The 15,282-nt window shown below is 49.6% G+C and overlaps 1 protein-coding gene across 9 annotated transcripts in view; it reads right to left on the bottom strand.

Annotated features, from left to right (window-relative positions):
• PRRC2B (proline rich coiled-coil 2B) overlaps positions 1-3,727 on the bottom strand; it is a 46,238-nt gene extending 42,511 nt beyond the window's left edge. For 6 of the 9 annotated variants that reach the window (XM_084219556.1, XM_084219561.1, XM_084219560.1 and 3 more), the window contains exon 1: positions 3,589-3,727. The gene's annotated coding sequence lies outside the window, so the exon portion shown is untranslated. Of the gene's footprint in view, positions 1-3,540 lie in introns of all 9 variants that reach the window. The other 3 variants (XM_084219557.1, XM_084219558.1, XM_084219559.1) reach the window with 2 other exon arrangements.
• Positions 3,728-15,282: the final 11,555 nt, after the last annotated feature.

Here is a 15,282-nt window from a genome sequence, read left to right as displayed (position 1 = left end):
ACTAAAGCGGACTCCAGTCCACTTGGGTTATTGTCCAAATGTTCCCAGATAAAAAAACCGATCAGGATTTAACAGTTATACAGATCAATATCAGAACAGCTTTGCTCTGAAATAAACAGCTCATAAGCTCCAACTGCTCTGTTACTTTTGCACAAGAAGTACACGTGCAGGCAGGGAACATCCTGAATTCTAGTACAACTTACTAATAGAACATGAGCCCAATAAATGTTTCAGTGAGGCTGGAAATAATGCAATGTCCTGCTTTAGGCCCATTTTATCCTTTTGAGGGAAGGAAAAACTCTTTCACCAACCCAGATGTGTGCAAGACCCACCCTCAGACGTGGTAAAAGTCACTTGATTTCAGAAGTTAGAAAAGGCTGTTCTGTGATGGAGAGAGCTGTAGCTCTCCAGCCTTTTCTTGTTCTCTGTACTCTCACCTTATTGTCTGATACCTGACAGAACCACCATTCTATTTCTTCTGCTCCGAATGAAAAATTAGTGATAAGGAGCTGTGAAATTATCCACCAATTAGGAGAATGAGTGACACACGAAAAACAAAACCCACTTAACAAGGCAGGATCAGCTTAAGAGCAAAGTCAGACACTGAGACAACAGCTCAGTGCCAAGTTGCAGAATAAATGAGGAATGAAGTAAAAAGAAACAGAGAACCAGAGAGGTCCAGCCCTTGGAATAAACCCTCTCCTAAAGTTACCATCCAGTATCACTAAGTTTCTCCTGCTCATACTGCTTTTATTCCTCCAACACGAAAATACACAATTTTAAGTGGAAACGCCACAAGAGCAAAAATCTCTTTGCAGACTATCATCATAAATGAAAAAAAAAACCCCAAAACCAAAAGGTTTACTATTATTTTCAACAACACATAAACCTAGCTCGGCTTGCTCTTAAATACTTTCAATTACTCAAGTAAACACAATGAAGGCCTTGAGCAAGAAGCACTCTTCAACAGGCAGGTAATTCTGACCTGGATCATCTCACGCCTACTGAGCACAGCTCAGGGTCCTCGTTCTCCTCAGCCACACCTCAGGTGTGACCCCAGCAGGAGGAGGCCACACACGGCACTGGGGATTGTCACCCAGGCAGTCACACAGACACAGCCTCTAATGCCACCACTACCTTCAGGAGGTTACTCAAATAAATTAGCCTTTGAAGTCAGGCTTTACATAAAGCTTTATTAAAAGGTTTTATTAAGATGTCACTATAAAGTGAAATAACTTCAATACAAAATATTTAGCGACATTACTCACTTACTGAAACAAAAATACTTTTAAACCCTGTATATCCCTTCCAGCATCTTTATGGACTATTTACTCACTTTTCCAGTTTCAGCCAGCTGGCTGAGCTGCCCTTTTAAGCTCTCATGCACACACAGAAAAAAGCTCAGAGTGCATCCAAAAAATGCACTCTAAGACCAAAGAAAAAATCTCCGAATTTAGAAAAAACAAGGCACTCTATAATGACAAATTTGGAAACCCATACCAAACACGTGGTTTAATTTAACTTTTTTTTTTAAAGAAAGGTATCTGTCAAATCATGTAAAAATTTGTTTTCTCAACAGTGAAGATTGCTGAAAGCATCCTCATATGTGTGATACCTAGTTTACTCAACCATGCAGAAAAGCATACCAGACTAATGAAAAAAAAAAGGAATCAACTTGTACTCAAGGCACTCAAATTAAGCACAAAATCAAGATAAAACTAACAGCAGATGTGCTCACACTGGCTTGCAAAACCAACAAAGCAGCAACTCCAAACAGTATCTGCAATTTTCCTGAGTATTATTTTTATCTGAACTTTTAAATTTTAACAAGAAAAACATTATGGATTGTTTATTGTAACGCCAAAATATTCTGCTAACTAGGAAAAACTACTTAAGCCAGAGACCCAAAAGAAACAGCATCACCCATGATGAGCCCACAAAGATCTCATGGACCACAGACGAGCTCCTGATAAAAGCCAGGCTCATTTACAATGCTTCACTGGGAGTGAAAAATGCATAGAAGTATTTAATATATTCAGTCAGAAATCAGCCTGAAAAGATCACTTTCCATCCTCTCTTTAAACTCCACTTTCAAAATATGGCCTTACCTTCCCTACCTCTTCCAGGTGACTTTACTCCCCCTCTCTGGCTCAGAGCACTAGTTTTTGGAACACTGGGGTTTCACTACCCCACTGAATATGTGACCACTGAATATGGAAAAGGTAAGTACAAAAGTAATGACCTGGCCAGTTTATATCTGAGAAACCTCCTCATCAGGAGTTGATTCTCCAAACTTGAGCTCTCCAAGACAGGGACCAGCTATTTATCCACCGTGGAAGAGCCCATTCCAGTGCAGGCCTCAAGTGAATCTGTAAGACACGGCTTAACAAGACCAAAACTTCCACTATAAACCTGGATTCAGGGCTAGAAGGGTGGGATGCCTTCCCCCCTAGGAGATGATGCAGACACTGCAATGTGCTTACACTTTAAACCTGTTCCTAGAAAGAAACAAAACTATTAAATCTCTAAACGTTTATGTTTACTGTACCTTATAACCCCAAACACCAGTAACATCAATATAGGAACATTTATCTGATGAGTAGATACTCAATGTGTATCTCACCCTCTGCACACCCAGAAGACAGAAACCAAACAAAACAACTTTCCTAACAAACCCCACAATTTTCAGCTCATTCAAACCCCTTACGGCAACTTTGACTTAAGAGATCAGGGGGGTTTTTGTAAAGAAAAAACCCTCTAAATTCACAACCAACACACTAAAACCACCCCCTGGAGAAGATGATCAGCACGTGTCCCAGGACCCGCATTAGGATTTCCCCAGCTTGCAGCACAGCTGCTCCTACACAGAGATGAGAAACTCCTTCTTCAAAAAAAAAAAAAAAAAGAAAAAAAAAAAAAAAAAGGCCTAAAACATCTTTCCAAACCTACCAAACGAGCTCGCCCAGCGCACAAACTCCATCCTCGCTCCCCTCCGCCCCAGCCGCATTTCGGCCTCAGCGGCCCTTTTGTAGCTCCCGCACAATAACAAACCGGCCGAGCCTTCTGGATGCCACCCCCCCCCTTGTTTTGCTGAGACACACACACACGGCGCGACAAAAATATCTTTGTGTCACACTCCAGACGACGACAAAAAACAACCTGCCTTTGCGGCGGGGAGCCCCCCGCCCCGGCTGCACCCTCCGGGGAGCGCAGCGGGGCGGGGGCGGCTCGGCCCGGGGGCCGGAGCCCGGACAAGGGGCCCCGAGCCCGGGCGGCCCCGCCAGCGCCACCGGGGATGGGCCCGGCCAGGCCCCGCGGCGGCCCCGTCCCCGCAAGGAGAAGGGGGGCGGTTCTCACAATAGACACCGGCGGCTACAGCACCGAGAAACCGGGGCGAGACTCCCCCCAACCCGCCCGGGGGACCCGCCCGAGCGGGGAGGCCGCAGGCTGCCGCAGCCGCTGGCTCCGGCTCCATTTTAGCGCTGCCTCGTCCCACCTTCCCTCTCCCTCCCCTTCCTCCTCCCCCCCGGCCCCACTCACCGCCCCGAATATCCGCGGCCGCCGCCGCCGCCGGCCCCCGATACCCACCTGTGGTGGTGGCGGGGAGCCGGGGGTGCCTGCGGAGCCGGGTGCGGACGGGCGATGGGCGCGGGGAGCGGCGGATGGCGGCGGATTGCGCGGGGCGGCGGCGGCGGCTGCGGCCGATCCGGGCACTCGCTGCCTCCTCCTCCTCCCCCTCCTCCCGTGCCGGGCCGGCCCCGCCGCGCAGCGCCACCTGCAGGGCGCCGCCGGCAGCGCGGGGGCGGCGCTGAGGGGGAGCTCCCTCAGGGGGACCGGGAGCGGCTGGAGAGGGGCCTGAGGGGACACCCGGAGGATTTGGGGCTGGAGCAGCGCTCTGACGAGGAGACACTGCAGAGCTGGGCCGGGTCAGTCTGGAGAAGGGAGGGCTGAGAGGGGATCTCAGCCATCCGTGTCGATATCTCCCCGAGGATGGTGCCAAACTCTCTTCAGTGGTGCCCGGTGACAGGATGAGAAGCAATGGGCATAAACTAGAAGATAAAAAGTTTCCCCTAACTTCTTTAGGTGGAGGGTGGCAGAGGTCTGGAACAGGTGCCCAGAAAGGGTGTGGAGTCTCCCTCTCTGGAAACACTCCAAACCCACCTGGGCATGTTCCTCTGTCACCTGCTCCAGGTGACCCTGCCCTGATCCCCAGAGGTCCCTTCCAACCTCAGTTAACCTGTGATTCTGTCAGCTCCCCTCAGAGGGACACCGAGCTGCTGGAGTGGGTCCGGAGGAGGGAAACAAGGAGGATTGGGGGACTGGAGCATCTCTCTTAGGAGGCAAGGCTTGTCACTGCAGGGTTCATTGCTACAACCACCCCAGCCTGAACCCTCTGTGCCAGGGATGATGTCTCCGAAGGGATACTGGAAATTTTTCCTTCACATTTTTATGACCCCAGAGCCATAGGGCAATGACAGGGATATAGGGTGATGACAAACCCATGAGAATTCCTGTCCAGCCTGAGAGGGACCAGAAAACACCACTGAGGGTTGCCTGCTGTTCCCCCGTGGTTTCACGGGCAGCAGGTTCAAAGGCATCCTGGAGGAGCTGCCCCTTGGAAGGACTTCAGTCCAGAAATATCTTTTAATTTGTTCTGTCATCAAGGATGATGGAAATGAATGCAGTAGAGCAAGGCAGCCACTCCTCTCCCAAAACACTCCACAGAGCCATAAAACACCAACAGCCTCACCAGCAAACACAGTCCCTGCTTCAGCTTCAGGTCAGCACAACCTGAGCAGCAGCAGCACTGGCAAGAAATTGGCACTAAAGAGAGTGTTGTAAAAGTTACTGCAAATTGCAGTTCCTCTGCCCAGTGGATCTTTTATAGCTTTGGAGATGTGGTCTCCTTGCACCCAAGGACAGAGCAGCCTCTTGCTAATTCTCCTTCCCTGTCAGACACACAGGTGTCTGTCAGTGTGACATTTGGTGACAGAAGGCCAGACTGCAGGTACGCACATGCATTTATTTCTTAGGGACTGTCCAGCAGTTCAGAAAAATTGTGCCCACACACACATATATATATATATTTATATATATGGGACAAGCACCTGGGCAATTGCTGGACTCATGCAAATGCACTCTTTAGCTCATTCATGGGTCACCAGTCATATGCTGTCACCCCACATGCCCTTGCCCACGAAGGGAAGGTGGCTTTAGATGAATTCTGCAGCACATTTAGAGGAATTTTGCAGCACATTTCCCAGAGCAGGCAATGCCTCAGGAGGAACAGCTCCCACCTCTCTTACAGGAGCAGCGTAAGGCCGAGCAGCCAGATCGCTGCTCATGAGAGATGTGTCTGATCTCAAACAGTCATCAAGAGTAATGCAGAGGGAAGAAATGCATGAACAGCTTTCTGGACCATATGGGATGTTCCTACAGTTGATCTGCACTGCTATTGAAGTTGCCAGGCACTGAGCTACCAAGAGATGCACAGCGCTGCTGAAAACCATCACCTGGTTGTTCTTTTCTGCATATCAAAATATTACAGCACTTCTGCCCCTTTGGTGTCTCATCTCATTTCTTTAGAAATGTTTTGCCTGTCCAGAGACAGGAGGCTAATGCCTTCCACTTCTCTCCCTACAGGAGCCCAACCCTCCTTCCCACCATTCCCAAAATCTGCTTTCATCGGCTCGCTGGCAGCTGGGGCATTAGTCTGGTCCACTTAATTCTTTCTTTTTCCATTGGTCAGACAAGTACACACACACACAAACAGCTCCTCTAACCTGCTTCCTGCCCATGAAAACCTCACTGTCCTCCATGGGAGCAGCTACAGGTGCACAGTGACAGGAAGCCACCCAAGGGCATTAACGTTTCCCTTTGGGAGATGAGGAATGTGGGATCCCCTCACTTTCAGTGACTCATGCAGACACCTACAACCCCCCCCCCCATCAGCAGGTGACTCACACAGGTCTGTCCAGGTCAGCAATATCCACACCTGCTGCTGTAATAAGCAGTTCTCCAAAGGTCTCCTGTGCATCTCCAAGGCAACGACCAAGGCCAAGGGAATAGATGCAGCAATTAAAGAAAAAATTAATGCAAATTGTTGTGGCGATCAAAAGGCCAAAGTAAACAAATGAAAGACAATTCTGCATTCATTACCAGGTGTGTACACTGCAGTGCCCACGAGATCCTGGCTTTTCCACCTGTGCCCAGCAGTGTGCCAGAGCCAGCTCTGGAATTCTGCAAGTCTGACTCAGGACTGCATTAGGGCTGGAATTTCCACCCCCTCACTGTTCAAAGCTGGGCACAATTTGGATAGTCAGGGGATATAGCCTGTCTCTGCCACCACAGGAGAGAGTGTGGTTCCTCTACATCCAAGTCAACTACAGGTGGTCCATGGGGACACACATGGATCAGACCTTGGCATAAGGTGAGGAGCTCCTTCTGGTGCTCTTTAAAAGACCTGCATCACTTCTCACCAGCCTGTGTATAATTCCAAATAACTGGTGTAAAGTGAGAGCTGGTAGGATTAGACCCACAACAGACTTTGAGGGAGGAGTGTCGACAATGAGAAGCAGTTTGGGCAGAGACTGAAGAACAGGTTTCATCTGGATGAAATTCAGTGCATAGCTCTATGCAGGATCCATTCTGGGAAAACAGCTCACCCACTCTGATTTTTCACCTGTTCCAAAGTCTTTACCAAATTATCCCCTGGACAAGAGAGTCAAGCTCAGGAGTGTTCTGCTTCCTCCTTGCAGGACTAATTACAAGTGAGAGCAGAAATCCTGCTGTGTGCTTCATCCTTCCACTCATGAGAAATCTGCCAAACACAAAATATCCATTACAGAGGACTTAGAGCACTCGTATAGGATATACATCTACAGAAATGTCTTCTGGTATAAGACCTCTCAGAAATAATAGAATTTCTATTATATTCTTCAGCTTCTACAAAAATTTGCTCTGAATCCATCAATCCCTGCCCCTGCCTTGCACCAAGCAGGGTGATTTACAGGCTCAATGCTCCTGTGCCATTTTGCTATCACTTTGTTCAGCTGTAAACAGCAGCCTGCACCAAAGGACAGGGCCCTACTGCCCTCGCAGTCATTCACAAAGCTCCACAACACACTGGGAAAAAGCAAAGTGATCCTTCTCTGTTCCCCATCCAGAGGCCATTTGGCACCACAAAGTACACATTTACCTTAGAGGGTCAGGTCATAGTCCTTCCAGTTTTCCATCTGTCTCAGACAGCAGCCAACATCAGCTGCTGCAGGAGAAACACTCAATGGTCAGTTGTGGAATAACCTGTCCAGGGGAAAATATGCTTTATAATTCCATGAGGTAGGAGCTGTTTATGCCCCGAAGCATGAAAATCATTTCAAATTCAGTTGTGTCTAAATCAAGAGTGCCTCATGCCTGCACTGACTTCATTAGCTTATCTGAGACAGCTACAGGGAAATTCAAGCCTGCAACTAAGTGAGCAGGGCCTTAGGACCCAAAACCCAGTCAGCAAGAACATCAATAGAGTTGAGCTGTCATATTTGAGAGGTAGGAGAGAAGACATGAGTAGCTCTGGCAGCTCTCTGTAATCCCACGTATGAGGCTGTGTTAGCCAAATATAAGGAAATGTTTTGAAAGCCAGACCTCAAGCAGAACAAAAGGACATTGGGTCTCAAATAGAAAAGATTTTTTCCCCCCTCTTATTTAAGACCAAATATCAATAGAGATGCTTTGTAAGAAGAAAGAGGTATTCTGATGAGAGAGGAGGCTGGAGTCTCTCACCTGTCTAAGCTGAAATAGAGTATGAAATACTGGGAATGGAAAAAGAGTATGAAAACCCAGGAATCTTGGCCTGTATTCCAAACTGTGTTACTTGTAATAATAGTGTTACTTAGTGCTTCTTCTAGCTGCTGGATCAGGTAGAGACTGTTGATTTTTATTCCTTTGCAGCCCATGGGAGTTGCAGGCTCTGTATGAAAACAAGATGCCATGGAAGTGTTTGTTTGCCAGGCTATTGTTTGTCCTTTTAAAGGCTGCAGACCCACTCCATTCTTCATGAGAAAATGCTGGCTGCCTGAAGGACAAACCAAAATGACTATTTAAGGCACTAAAAATGGAAATCATTTAAAACAGAGCTGATTAAAGGAAGAAACTATTCTTCCAATGAGAAGTGAATTGCTTTCAGCTGGCCTGAGCACTGAGCTTTGCTTGCAACAAAACCCAAATACCAATTGCCTGATAGTGCAAGTATTTTGGAGGCACTTCATGGGCCAGGACTTCAGTTTTTCTTTGTGCAGAACTGCAAAACAAGTCTACTGCTTCTGCTCCTCCTGGCTCAGTATTTTTCCTTTAGCTGGGCTGCTCAGAAGACAGCAAGGGTGTTCTTTAGGCAAATTTTAAAGCCTAGCCTTTCTTGCTACATCCATTTGGAAGCCCTCACAAAACCTTGGTTGCTTAAATAACAAGAGATTCAAGAAAAAAAATCAAGAAGCATCACACATCTTTCTTACAATGTGACAGCTTGTGTTCTTCAAAAGACTCCAAAGATTGTTGGTGACATGCTGAGTTTTCAGCACCTTCAGAAAAGAGGGGGAAATAGGGAGATGGAGGTGCAAGTACTAAAGTTTTGTTAGGGAAAGACTTGAGTGAATTTTTCAATACAACACTCACTTCCAAAACACACAGAAAAACACTTATTAAAAGGACCTAGATTTTTTCAGTTAGCACCTCTGTTTGCTCTATCAAAGCCCCTTCTTCAAAGAGGTTGGAAAAAAAAATCCAAGACAAGTAAGGGGATAAAGTTATTTAACATAGTGTCCTACAAGGTGTATCTCAAAACACAAGGAATATTTCTGAGGAAGGCAAAACATTCCTGTGTTAGATCAACCTGACTCTTGTGACAATTCATAATATAAATATATCAAACTTATTCCACTCTAAATCTGAAGATCAGTCCAGATTTAAACTACAAATTAATTTTGTTTCCTACCTTGAAACTCTCATAATGACTATAGTTGTGGTCAGGATGTAAGTTCAAGGACACATTTGGGTTCATGGTTCCAACCTTCCATCACAACAATCTGATTCCTCCCGTCCATGTGTGGCGAGACAGCTGCCGTTTCACAGTTCAAAAATATCCTGCTTCACCCTGACAAAGGGAAGTATCAGCTGCTTCTGAATGCTCTGGAGCTGATGAGAATGGATGGATTCTGGTAGAGTTTCAGCCCCTGCTGTAAACAAGCCAGCTCTCACTGTCCCTGCCGAGCGTGGCTCTGATCAGTGATGGGATGATCACAGCCCAGCCAGCATGTGAGTCCTGCACACGTGCAGAGACAGAAATGGTAACTGCAATTAACAGGCTGCAGGATGCACTTCCACAGCCCTGAAGCCAAGGCCGTTGTTTGGAGCTGCAGAATTTCCTTTTTCTAGGGGAATTCATGAAATAACTCTCTACCGAGTGTTTTTTTTTCATGAATAGATTTGTCCCTTCTGTCTCAGGAGATCACACGTGGTCCCTTTTGAGTTCAGCTTCTTCTTTAATTATTAACGCAATTCCTAAATATTTCAGTGGGTGCTGACTACCTCTGCTCAGGGAATCAGCATCAGCCCCAAAAGCTCCATCCCTCCTGCCTCTCCGTCCCTGTATCCCTGCTCCCTTCGGGAACGGCCCCATGGCTCGGGGTGTAACTTCCCACGGGACTTTGCCCCGTGGTGCGGGCATAAGGCACAGTTCCCGGGATTCGGGGGGTCGCAGGCACCGGGGCATCGCCGTCCCGGGGGCTGCTCGGGGCTACCCTCCCGGGGCGGCGGCGACATCCCGCCGCGTCCCCACTAGATGGAGCGACAAACCCAGCCTGGAGCCGGCGGCGGGCGAGCCCCGCTCTCCCCCGTGTCCCCAGTCCCGGCTGCTGCGTGCCCCGGTGGCCGGAGGGCTCGGAGGGTGGCCCCGGCAGCGGCCAGCGCCGTTCCCGCATCTCCACCCTCTGTGTCGGGGGGACGGCCCAGGGTCCCCGCGGTACGCCGGGCTCACACCCCGCGCTGGCGCTCCAAGAGGCGGCCGAGGTGTCGAGCAGACGCTTTGGCACGTGGGAGTGGGTTTGTCCTGGTGCTGTGGGCATCTCCGCTTTGCTTTTGGAACGCAGGCAGCGCTAATGGACCTGGCGAGTGAGCAGCAGCCCTGGTGAGCGCAGCCGGACTCACCCTCGCACCGAATCACCCCGCAGTTTTGCTCAGCCCCTGGGGCCAGGGCTCTCTGTGCAATGTGGGGTGTTTCCAGGCATGAGGAAATCTGGGCAGCCCTGCTCTGTGCTCACCAGGGCTGGCAGGGACCACCAGTGCTGAGGGACCTCCAGCAGGCTGCCTGCAGCCTCAGTGCTCCCTTTGGAACTGACCAAAGTCAGATTGCATCATCACCACAGTTTTGTTGAAGGTGCCATTCTTTCCCCTCAGCTCGTCTCCAAGGGATCTGTGACTCATCTGCTTTGCCCTCACAAGCCTGGGAAAAGGAGCAAAGGAGGCAAAGGCCGTGACCACAGAAAAGGTTCAGCAGAGACAGATAGAAACTCAGTGGCTGGCAGACCCTGTCCTGTCCAAACAGACACAGGGGCCAAGTGCCAGCAGAGTTTGCAGCAGCCTGGGGACACCCAGTGTGTCCCAGCCTGGGAAGGGGGTAGATGGCACTGCTGATGCCACATTCCAGGAGGCCAAACTCACCTGTCCTGCAGCCTGGACCAGAACTGATTTTAGACATAAAAACCAGAGGATGTGGGACAAGGATGCAATGAGGCTGACTTCAGCAGGAGCCTCTCCTGTGCTGCAGAAGGTGCAGCCTTGGGTCTCTCCAGACTCACACCATTCCTGCCCAGCCCTGTGGGTGAGCATGGCTGCGTGGGCTGGCAGGAAGGAGCTCCTGCCCTTGCCTGGGATGTGCATCTCACTTCAGCAGAGAGGAGAGCCAGGCGGTGCCAGGGCTGGCAGGCGCTGCGGTGGGAGCACAGCCAGGGCGTTATTAATAACCTGCTGAGTCAGGGGGGGCTCTTGGGTTTCAGGATCACAAGACAGGCGCCGAGCAGCTCAGATGGATCTCCCTCATTCCTAGTTTTTACATTGACAGGGACAACTGCTAAGATGGCCTCGTTCTCTCTGCAGGACAGCTCGGCCCCATCCTGACAGTCACTGCACCCAGCAGGGATGCCAGGGTTTGGACTGGAGCTACAATGACCCCAAAAATACAAGTGCTGTCCTAAAGGAATTAAACAAGGAAGGCAGGGGCAGAGACACACAGGATTGATCAGCTATGTGAGGCCATAGCAGCCATAAGAGCCCTGTTCCTCATCCGTGGGATCAAATCACATCATGGAGAGAAAAATGAGTACCACAGGCCTCCTGTCCTGCTTCCCTGCAGGGTCCTCTCTGCAACCGCCAAAAAAGCTGTGACTGAGGCTGGCATCTGCTCCTACCCAACCGGATAGAGCCAAGGACCTCATAAGATGCAAAGAGAATTTGGAGGATCTTGCATTTCAGTGTCTTATTTCAAGAGTTTTGCAGGGGATGAAAAGCCTCAGGGGATAGGGCAGCTCTAGCAAGGTTGGTATCAATCAGACCTCTGAGAAAGCACATTGTCCCAGCCTGGCTGCCACAGCATCACCTGTGCTTCTGTTGAAGCTCTTGGCTGAGACAGGCTGAGCTCTGCTCTGGGGTGATTCCTTATGCATCACTATGGAAAAGTAGCTGGTGATGTGGAACAGATTAACTTTCAGATGCAGCAGCCCATGGTAGCAGTGTGCATTGCAGCTGAACAGCTTCTCTCTCTCACAAACAGAGTCCAACAGCAGATGGAGTGGCAAAGGACCGTCCCCAGGTCTGAGCCTGGCCCTCAGGGGGTGCAGGGACCCCTCACACACACAGGCTGCTCCCATCAGGCTGGGATCTGGGCACTGCCAGAGCTCCTCAGCCCCACAACCCACTGGTGTGAGGGTTTGCCTGGCCCTGCTCCCCCTTCCCCATCCTACCCACCCCCGGGTGTGCTGGAACACAGCTGCCTACCAGGAAGAAGAGCACTCTGGCTCTTCCTGGCAGAGTGTTTCAGGCTGGCAACATCTCCAACAGCTATTTTTTCACCCAGGTCAGGACCAAAATAAGCCTCCTATCCATCCCCAGCAGCTGTTACAGACATCACCCCAGCCACGCTGGTGTTCCCCAGCCCCTCTCCTGTCACAGTACTCAGATCCCAGCGCCTGCAATTGCTGTTGCTGTAGCTGCCACTTGCAGTGGCTGAAATAAGTGAAGTGCTGAAGCTATGCTTGACTCCTGTGTCCCCAGAGAGGTCTCATTTCATTGTATCAGGCTGCCTGAGCCGCTGAGCCCCGTTCATTTCAATTAGCCCGATAGCTCTCCAATCCCATTTACCTTTATGAATGTGTGAGCATCTTGCTGCTTCCCACAGCAGTCAGATTAAAGGGTGAGTGAGGAATCACACACTGCATCCCTTGCAGGGCAGACCCACAGCAGTGTATTTCCTGCAGTGAGTAAACTGAGACACAGATAAAACCATATCCAAGGAACACAGCAAACCTCATTGAGATGGGAGCAGCCTGCCAGGGTAACCCCCAGATTAGCCAGAAACTCAGTCTATACCTTTTCTTTTAAATGAATATTTTACATTTTAGGTGATGCATCTTTTGGCAGATAAAAGAAGAGCCTGAAAAGGCTGTAGTCCCTCAAGTCTCCTTTTTGACTAAGTGCTCCCTCCCAGCAGGACCTGTCCTGAGGTCCATGTTCCTCACTTAGATTTTAACAATCATTAACCATCTCAACACATTCCAGCACTTAAATAGGCTCCTTGAGAGGGAGAGATAAGGTATCAGCTTTCCGGTTCATCTTGCCAGCCTGTCTGCAGCAGATAAGCATGTTGGGTAGCAGGAAAGAGGTTATCTAGAAAGGAAGCTGAGCAACGGTTGCTGTTATTGCAGGAGGCTTTGAAAAGAAGTCACCCCACCAGGAATCCCACAAGCCATACAAGCCCTTCCCGGTGGAACGTGATTGATGGTTGGAGTCCAGCTGTGCCTTCCTCCCGGGGTGGGAGGCATCTTCCCGTGGGGAGGGCAGAGCTGCCGGGGTCACGCTCTCTCAGGGAAGGGCACATCAGAGGCAGGTGCCCAGAACCTGTTGCTTTCCCTCTCTCCTGCCCCTGTCGTGAGGAATAGCCCAGGAGGGGTTTGGATCAGCGTCCCTGCTGCCCCTTCAGCACATCTTGAGTTTTTCTGCGCTGAGGAGTCTGCAAGAGGGAATTTTTCCACCCCGAACTGAGGAACTGCTGTTGTGGATTGTGCATGGAAACCAGCACTGATCTCCCACTGATCACTGCAAGAGGGGAAAGGAGCTCCTGAGAAATCTCAGCCTTTCTTAACCTTGCTTTTTGTGATGGGAGAGGAGAAACAAGCCATGTTGGGAATGGAGGTTCATTTACCCCTAATGAAAGATGTGCCTTTCCTTTGCTTGTTCATTCATCTTCCTGCCTGTACTATGCTTGCTTTTTTTGCAGTTGCAGAAATGATGCATATCAGCTAGGAAAAAAAAAAAAGAAAGACAAAAAAGCAGCCATTTCCACTCAAATTCCCAGACCCCCTTTCTGCCTTCTTGTTATCACCCAGGGACAAAAGACCCCTGATCACAGACATGCTCGTTCAGGAAATGGCCTGAATCGGGGGCTGCAGAACAATTAGTGGAGCAAATCCTGCCAGGAAGTGCTCTGAACCCACTCAGCCACCTTTTCCACCCTCTGGACCTGCCACCTCCCTCCTTCCCCCTCCAAGGCATCCTCATGGCATCCCTCCACATGCTCCTGTATTTTGCTGATTCCCATCAATCTGTGTTTTATATAACCCCTGGCTTGTGCTGGCCACAAAACGATGCATTACTGTGCTATTAATACACAACTCAAGGGTTAGGATTTAAAGCAAATAAAGCCCCCCACAGCCAGGAGAAGCAATCCCTGACAAACCAGTGCTGGCAGCTCCAAGGTGCAAATTGCAATGGAGAAAGGGCACCAACACCCAGGTACCAGAGGCTGATTCTTTAATCACCACTGCATTGAGTGTGTTTAACTATTGCACAGCTTCTTGGCTGGAAGCAAACATCACCGAATGCCCAGAGCACTTTGGGCTCTGGGCAAGTGTTTCATGAACATCCATCATTTTAGTTCTCAGCTTCTGTTCCCATTGCTTTTCATTTAATTAATTTCTGCAGGTGTGGCTTATCAGCAGTGATGGTCTTGCACAAAACTGCTGGTCCTTGGAGAACAGAGGAAGTCAGGGAGAGTCCCAAGAGTGTGGGGACATTGGAGGGATGGGACCCAGGGCAGTTTCTAGTGAATGGAAATCAGCTGCACCTGTTGGCAATTCGTTAGAAAAACTGGGATAGATCCCTCTGCAAAGCCCAAATCCCATCCTCCAGAGAAGTTCAGAGGAATCACAGTGTAAAAGGAAGAGCACTGGCATTTCCAATGGCGCTGAGCCCACGGGCTGGCCAGCAGCATCTCCTGCAGGGTTCTCACACGTGATCCCAGAGCTCTGGAGCCTCCTGAGAGCTTCAGCCAATTCGTTCCAGCACTGCAATTAGCACTTCATCATGGCCAGACTGTGAACAAAGGCTGTAATACCCCCCAGCCCGCTAAGAACCAGGTATTTTTCAGGGAAAGTTCTTCTTTGGCGGGATTGGGGCTCCCCAGGCCATTCAGCATCTCCTCTCTGCAGCAGGGTTCAGGCACGGATCAGCCTCGCTCAGGCTGCGTGAGGTTAATGGATTTCAAGCGACTCCTGTGATTAACTTTTCCTAAATCTCCAATTCTTTCGTGCCTTCTATTTTTATAAAAAGAAAAGGGAGGGAGGCGGTATTTACAAGGGATTTCACTCAAATAATGAAATAAATGTGATCAGCCGAGGGACCTTTAATCCGCTTTGACTCCTGTGTCCTGGGGAATCAACGAGCACCGAGATCTTTGCTGCTCCCAGTGAGGCACGGAATGAAACAACCCCACCCCTGCCTGTCTGGGGGGGGCAGAGCCCCAGCATCACCCCTAAATCGAGCACTGTCTGCAGATACAGGCACATCAGCCAGGCATTTGGGTCAACACCAAAGAAAAACACCTCTTGGGTCACTGCTCCTGCCTTGCAGCCCACCTGTGCATGTCTCTGCCTGAAGTCCAGTGTGCTGAGGCAAGAACTGGCTGCATCTCTGGTTCAGATGACCAAAATCACATAAAAGGCATCATCTGTGTTTGTGTGT

This window comes from Fringilla coelebs, assembly GCF_963513975.1.
Source record: "Fringilla coelebs genome assembly, chromosome: 21".
Lineage (NCBI taxonomy): Eukaryota > Metazoa > Chordata > Aves > Passeriformes > Fringillidae > Fringilla > Fringilla coelebs.
The sequence above is the reverse complement of the archived record's forward strand: the minus strand, read 5'-3'. Positions and strand labels throughout refer to the sequence as shown.